General features: G+C 35.1%; 1 long non-coding RNA gene across 1 annotated transcript; it reads right to left on the bottom strand.

Annotated features, from left to right (window-relative positions):
* Positions 1-1,772: 1,772 nt before the first annotated feature.
* Positions 1,773-5,835, bottom strand: LOC118599350. The gene is made up of 3 exons (XR_004948655.1): positions 5,715-5,835; positions 3,694-3,756; positions 1,773-1,821 (listed from the first exon to the last, which is right to left on the bottom strand). It is a non-coding gene; the product is annotated as an uncharacterized LOC118599350 (long non-coding RNA).
* Positions 5,836-6,749: the final 914 nt, after the last annotated feature.

Below are 6,749 nucleotides of genomic sequence, written 5' to 3' on the forward strand. Positions count from 1 at the left end.
GCACACATACAGGTGGAGAATACAAGACACAAGAAGCTGGAAGTAACTTGTGTGAACAAGGACTCGAAGGACCAAGTTCTCTCTTTCTCTCTCCCTCTTGTAGAGACACACTCACTGTCTGTGTGTCTCCTGTTCCACCAGCGGCACAAGTCTGCAGTCTGCAACCTGTGTGCTGCTTCTTTTAACCAACGTTTTTTTTTTTTCCTAAAACTTACCAAAATCTCTCTTCAAACTTCCCTACTTCCTTTGTTCATCTGATTTCATTCCTTCTCACAACCAACAGGAGAGATCCTGATTTCACGCTGACCATCTCTCTCAGGTCCAAAACCCACTTTGTCCATCATCACATCTCTGGCCTCTTCTTCTACATTCTGCTCCCCAAAAACTCCAGCAGAGCCTCAGTTTTTATTACACCATTGAAATGTGTCTGACAACATTTTTTTTCTTTATTTTTAATTTAAATTTCTTTCTTATCCTTTTTTTGTTTTTCTTTATTTTTACACATCTGGATGGAGTTAATTTGCCATTAAATCCAACTTTTTTTCTGCCAACTGGACAGATGGGTGGATGACCCAGAATGTTTACTTTTCATGTATTTTAAGGTAATCTGTTTTCAGTGGATCCTGTTTTTATTCTTTGCTTTTTACCCAATTTTGATCCATTTTCTGTGGTTGTCCCGATAGGGGAGCCTAGAACAAGCTGAGAAAACAGTTCACAACGTGTAATTCTCTTATTCAGTGGGACTTCTGACTTTGACCTCATCAAAGTGTAGTGCAGAAATCTTGTCTAATACATCCACTGAACAGTCGTTAAAGTCCCACTATTTGTCACACACCTAAGTGTGTGAAATTTGTTCTCCGCTTTAGACCCATCCCCTCAGGGAGTGGTGAGCTGTAGACACAGCTGTGCTCGGGAACCATTTGGTGGTTAACCCCCCCCAGTCCAGCTACTTAGTGCTGAGTTTTAAGCAGGGAGGCACTGGGACCCATTTTTAGAGTCTTTGGTATGACTTGGCAGTGGTTTGAACCCAGAAACTTTCAATCTCAGGGCAGACACTCTACCACAAGGACACTGAACTGGTGCATGAAACCATCATCAGGTTGGAATTCTCAAACTGTGAGATATTCCCACTCACACACACAGTCACACACGGCGGTTTCCACCCCGTCCAGCAAATGACGTCTTTCTTCAGATAAGCTCCAGGCAGCTCTCTGTTTAGGTCTTTTAGAGTCCTCAGAGACTCACATTAGAGCTTCAGGCAACCTAATGTCAGCCTCTATTTTTATTTTTCAATTAGCGCCCCGATCAGCTAATTTTAGGTCTTTTATCTCTTTTGAGGGTGCACTAACTAGTGACCCTCATCATCACAAACAACCAGATCTTCTCAGCACAGCGCAGCAGCCTTCACATGCAGGTTAACGAGATGAAAAATAAAAGTTAGATTTATCAAATATATACATTCAACACACTCACCTGTTCCTCTTTGCTGTTGATGACCAGCAGATCAGCTCCTACAAACTGACAGAAACTCCTGCTGTCAAACCAAGTTTTCTCCTCAGTGGATTTATAGTAACAGCTGCTTCCAAATCTTTTCCATGTTTCAGGACACTGTTTACCTTAAGGAGTGAATGCAAAAATACTGCAGGGTTAAATTGGTATTTTCTACTAAAATCTAATACTGTACCAGTTTTAAAAAGTAAAAAAAGGTAAAAGTAAACATGATCAAAGTAAGCTGATATAGTTCATTCATTTTATGTCTTTTCTCACCTTCAATCTTGATTTTCAGTTTTTTTATTTCATCCAAAAGAGTTTTATTGATGACTGAAAGACAATAGAAACCAATTTATTATTGATTTGCTCTTAAATGAACAATCCTAGAGATTTCAACAGATACATGGCAATATTCACTTTTAGGGAGGTTGATCATGTTGCAGAGATCGAGAAGTTTAGGAAAGTTTGATTCTGGCTCTGTCTGTGTTTGTGTTAAGGTGTCCTCTAGTAAAACACTGAGCCTCATGTTTTACTTTCATGGTGAAGAGGATCTGTCTGCAGTCCAACGTCCAGAACTGGAAGTTTCTTCATATCGCTCAAAAAGTCTATAACTGGTGGCCCTATATTTAGATTTTATTAAGATCAAAAAGTAGATTTTGCATTTTATAGACCCTTTTAGACCCATTATAATGTTCATTTCTCCCTATAAACTACCCCCACCCCAGATCAATCTTGCAGACTCTGGGTGTCTGTGTTTTTTGTGTTGTGAGTCAGTGTACGATGGTCAAGAAACGCTTATTTGATTTAGAGTTTAACTTTGTGCAGTGACATACGTCAAAGAACATTCTAGTGAGGAATCTGAACCACATTTTACGGAGGATCCTGAATGTATCTGAGAATGGAACAAGCATAAGGGGGATATTGAGAAGACGGCTTCAGGAAAAGGCAACTGATTTCCTGGTGAAGGTGCAGAGAAATAAACTTAGAACGGCATTTTTGAGTATTTCCTCATCCAAATTGTTATGGATCAGGAGCAGACTAAACCCCTCAATCTCTCTGCTCCACTCCATTCTGAAGCATCCACTTGTAAACGACTAGATCCATGCAAGTCTTTGTTTTTCTCTTCTGAGCTGGAATCGGGATCAAAACTGTTCGGATGGAAAGCTCTAACAATGCTCACTGTTTTTGTTGTACCATTGATGTCATCGTGGGGGTGTGAGGGGCTGTAAGCTAGCAGGAGAGCATGTAAACAGATGGATGATGGGAAGTGGTTGGCCTTACTCCACACCAACGGACTGAGTACTACAAAACAACTGTTTTTTTTTGTTTTATTTTGGCTGAAAATTTGCATTATCCTCTCTAAAAAACCACTGGGAGCACTTTTGAAATAGATCACAAGATGGTCGGAGTGGAACATTAAGCAGGAAGTCAACCTCAAGTTGTCAGGATAACTTCCTCCACAGGTTGGATTTCAGCAAACTTTAACTGTAGCCATTTCAAGAGGATCTATGCTGCAAAAAATTGTAAAAACAAGAGTTTAAATGATAGGAAAAGAAGTCAGGTATTGTTGTTTGTTTTTTCTTGTTCATCAGCTCCTTGACTGGGAGAATCAGATATTTTGCGCCGTACTTTGACTAGAGTCAGTTTTAAATTGCATAATATTGATGATAGTTTTGCTTCTCATCAAATAAATGAGGAAATCAAAAAAGGAAAAACCAGCATTATAACACCAGAATCCAAGACTGAAGATAAATAAACTTTGAATTTAACTAATTTAAGTGGCTCTCAGCCAGAAGAAAGTTCAAATTTGATCATGACTTTCTATAACTTAGTGTTGTAGCAAATACAGAAGAAACAGATTTTCAATAGAGAAGAATGAATTGCTGATAGTCTAAGGTCAAACACTTTGCTCAGACACGATAACAGTGTAGTAACTGTGTAACATTAAATGGAATGTGAAGATGTTAATGTTTAGAAGTCTAGAATTCAGCTCAAGGAGGGAGCAGCTGGAGACTGAAGATGGATTTTTACCACATTTTATGTGAATCACAGAAGAACAGAAGTCTTAAACAGTGACAGGAAACCTCCATCTCTTTAAAACATGTTTATCCCAGCTTCTTAAAAATAAAAATAAAAACATTAATAATTAGGTAAAAATAAAATCATACAATTATAAAATATTAAGGTTTTCATTTTTCTCACCTTCAAACTTGTTATTCTGATCCTTCAGGTTCTTCTGTAGATTGCTCATGTTGACTGCCATGTCTGGAAAATTGCATTGATTGGTTAAAATAAAACACACAAATGATTAAATTCAAGTTTAAATTTCAATAAAATATCTTTTTAAATTGGAAAACAAAAGTTCAGTACAATCATCTCTAAAAAAAAACACAATGGTAACACTTTTGAAACAGATCACAAGATGGTCAGAGTGGAACATTAAGCAGGAAGCGTACTTTGACTAGAGTCAATTTTAAAGCCGGTATTGGATAATATGGGTATGATAGTTTTGCTTCTGATCAAATAAATGAGGAAAAAAAAAAAAAAAAAAAACATAAAGGAAAAAACAGAATTATAATGAAAAAATGCAAGACTGATGATAAATAAACTTAATTTAGCCAATTTGAGTGGCTATAAGCCAGAAAAAAAAAAAAAAAACAGAAAAGAAAGATCAAGTTTGTTGATCATCACTTTCCATTACTTTTAGTCTTGTAGCAAATATATAGAACAGATTTTCAATAGAAAAGAGTAGGGCTGGGCGATATGGGTTTTTTCATATCACGATATAGTTTTTTTCATATTGTGCAATAACGATATTAAAAACGACATAAACCAAATAACTATATTTTTCAAAGTAATCTTAATTGCAAACAGCTTTAGGACTTCAGATTTTTACACCTCAACTTTGCCCCCCCATTAAATCTTAGTTACTTCAAATTTAACTTTCATTATTTTTTGTATTAACTGTAGTATTGAAACTAACTGTGAGGAACATTTAAATATTTCTAATAAATATTGTACATATACATAATGTACACAATAGTAAAACCACAACGGTGGTATGTTTTCAATAGGCTATACAAAATTTCTGATTTATTTTAATCTGACTGCAGCACATACAAGTTCCTTTCAAATTAAAATTAATTCTTAAAAACATTGTTCTAAAGCAGCAAATATGTTGCAGTTATTTTTATATTGTTTTCTAATTTCGTCTGAACAGAAACTACAGGTTCTGCTGTGCAGCAGAAGATAAAAAAATCTAAACTTAATATGAATAGTTCTGATGTTTCCAAAACAAAATATATAAACATCGTTACCTTGACATTAAAAATAAAAGTATTTGCGATTGTATATTGGTTATTGGTTTACTGAAATAATGTTTTCTGTTGTGTCCTTTTGTCATCATTCGGGGCCTACGTGCCCCCCCTCTCAGTCTGGGCTCCTACAATCAGCCACTCCAGAAGAAGAAGTAGAAGGGCGGGTCTTCCGGGGGTTTCTCCCATGTTCATTTAAAATGAAAGTATATCACAATAGACTCATTTCACTATTGAAAAAAAGTAATATTGCAAGAATGACAATTATCGTTTTATCCCCCAGCCCTAGAGAAGAGCATCAAAGGAGTTGCTGCTTGAATCAGGTCAGACATTTTGCTTAGACATGACAGTGTTAAAGAGTGACAGAAAATCGCTTTTTATTAATGCATTACCCAGAAAGAATTTTTATGATACATGTGTCAAAGTCAAGGGCCTGGGGCCGGATCCGGCCCTCCAGATCATTTTCTTTTATTGTTATCAATGGCCTGATGTTATCTTGCACTTATTTCTAACTTGTAGAATTTTGACACAATATATATTTTTATGGAGAGTAAAATGTTAAAAATGATTTAAGGTTTAAGTTGATTTATTCTATAATAATATTGCTGTCGGTTTTTACTTATAGTAATGTTAAAAAGTTATGCTTTTACAGTTTTAGAAATGTAATTTGAGAGTAAATGTTTCTCCTGTTCAGCCCATGACCTAAGGTGTGTTTTGGATTTTGGCCCCCTGTGAGATTGAGTTTGACACTCCTGTTTAAATATATCCCTTAAAGCTTAAATTTCTCTATATTTCCTTAATTAAAACATGTTTATCCCAGCTTGAATAAAATAAAAAAAACACATTAGAAATGAGGTGAAACCAGATAATAAAGTACTGATGGTTCCAGTGGTTTTTATTTTTTCTCACCTTCTAACTGCTCCTTCAGGTCTTTCTGTAGATTGTTGATGTTGACTGCCATATCTGGAAGATTGCATTATTGGTTAAAATAAAAACACATAAACACGGAGTAAATTCAAGTAAAATTTTTTCTTTAAGGTCATATGTCAATAAAAAATCTTTTTAAATTTGAAACCAAAATTTCAGTCTAAAAATTCTACTTTTGAAAAAATGCAAGTCTGCATATTGCACATTGTAGAGTTATTATAGTGTGGAGTATTTTTAACTTAATAGTGAGGAGGAAGTATTTCTCCTCCCATTAGGGCTGCCACAACCGATTATTTCAATAGTCGACTAATCTCCGACTATTTTTTTCGATTAGTCGACTAATCGGTTCGTGCGGCGACTGGATGTAAAACACTCATCTTAACCATTATTATCCTTAAACTTGAGGTCTGTAAGCTATATTCTATCTAAAATAAAGACAATAGTTTATTAATCTTTTAATGAATCATGCAGGTTTTGTCCTTCATTTGTTTCTGGCATTAAAACAAGACTTAAATCAAATAATGTAATCCGAATCAACAACAGAAAACTCTTTAAAACCCTACAATTCTTTTTTAAAGCTTTAAAACATATATTTAATAAAACATTTATAAAGTATTTCAAAAGCTATTTGCAGATATAAACACACTCACAATATTTGCTCACTGAGGCCCATTTATTAAAGCGAAACACTAATAACATCTTTGAACTGAAGATATTCCTATACATATAAAACCTGAGAATGCCCATAGAAACAAAGAAAAAAAATAAAAAGGGAGAAAATTATATTTTTTAAAAAGGGAAAATTAGGGGATGTTAGAATGTACATTAGTACTTTCATTCTTTCACTACCTACATCCACTGCACATGCGCAGACCGATACTTCATATTTTCAGTTTGGGGGAGAACCCTTAAATCTGTGTTACTTCTTTAATGTTGTGGTTGTTTTGCTGTTTGTTGTCATTTTTGTGACTTTAGGTTACATTTAATTGTAGCTTAATGCAGATAATGTAATGCTAC

This window comes from Oryzias melastigma, linkage group LG11, assembly GCF_002922805.2.
Source record: "Oryzias melastigma strain HK-1 linkage group LG11, ASM292280v2, whole genome shotgun sequence".
NCBI lineage: Eukaryota > Metazoa > Chordata > Actinopteri > Beloniformes > Adrianichthyidae > Oryzias > Oryzias melastigma.